The sequence below is a fragment of the Salvelinus fontinalis genome, chromosome 41 (genome assembly GCF_029448725.1).
Source record: "Salvelinus fontinalis isolate EN_2023a chromosome 41, ASM2944872v1, whole genome shotgun sequence".
NCBI lineage: Eukaryota > Metazoa > Chordata > Actinopteri > Salmoniformes > Salmonidae > Salvelinus > Salvelinus fontinalis.
The window spans coordinates 8,067,332-8,068,517 of NC_074705.1; positions in this window are offsets into that span (position 1 = coordinate 8,067,332).

Here is a 1,186-nt window from a genome sequence, read left to right on the forward strand (position 1 = left end):
ATAGAACCAATTGCTCTATATGGCAGTGAAGTATGGGGTCCACTCTCTAACTAATAATGAATTTACTAAATGGGACAAACATCCAATCGAAATACTGCATGCAGAGTTTTGCAAGTGCAAAGAAAAACTCCAAATAACGCATGTAGAGCAGAATTGGGCCAATACCCCCTCCTCATTCGAATAGAAAAAAGAGCCATCAAATTTTACAACCATTTTACAACCAAAACATTCCATCACACAGCTCTACAATGTCAAGAAATGAAACAAGAGAAGAGTCCCCTCAACCAGCTGGTTCTGAGGCTCAGTTCACTAACCCAAACCAACCACATAGAGCCTCAGGACAGCATTCAGAAAATCTGACCCAACCAAATTTGGCCCAACCAAATCATCACAAAACAAAAATAAAAATATATCACCTATTGGAAAGACACCACAAAAAATCTATGTAAACTTCAATGCTATTTGGCTCTAAACAGACAGTACATGGTGGCAGACTATCTGACCACTGTGACTGATAGAAAACTGAGGAAAACACTGACTAGGAACAGACTCAGTGAGCACAGTCTGGCTATAGAGACCGGTCGTCACAGACAAACCTGGCTGCCCAGAGAGGACAGGCTGTGCTCACTCTGCTCCCGGGGAGAGGTAGAGACAGAGCTGCATTTCCTATTACACTGTGACAAATATTCAGACCTAAGAGAATATTTCTTTCCAAAAACTATAATTCAATACAAAGATTTGAAACTATAAAATATGAAGAAATAATCAAATATTTATTGGGTGAAAAGCCAAAATGTGCAATGTTTTGGCAGCTAAATATGTGTCCTCCTGCCACAACCTGAGGGACAGACAGACAGACAGACAGAGACAGAGATGTAAAGTATTGGTAAAGTAGTATGTGTTGCACCTCCGTCACTCTGAGGCCATCATTATCAACGTTCCACAGACACATTGAGATGTAGAAGTAGTACAGTACCAGGGCTAATGACTCTGAATGGGAGATAATGACTGTTTCACCCAGTGATGTAGCCCATCCACTTAATCTCGAGTCCGCAAGTAGTCTAGTTGTAGAACGGCCCGCCACGACAGAAAGAAAACAAATGTAGCGCTGGTATTATGAGTCATATCTTTTGAAAGGTAATGGCTACAATAGAGCCATTTTCTCAGAGGAAAAGAGGGAGACTTG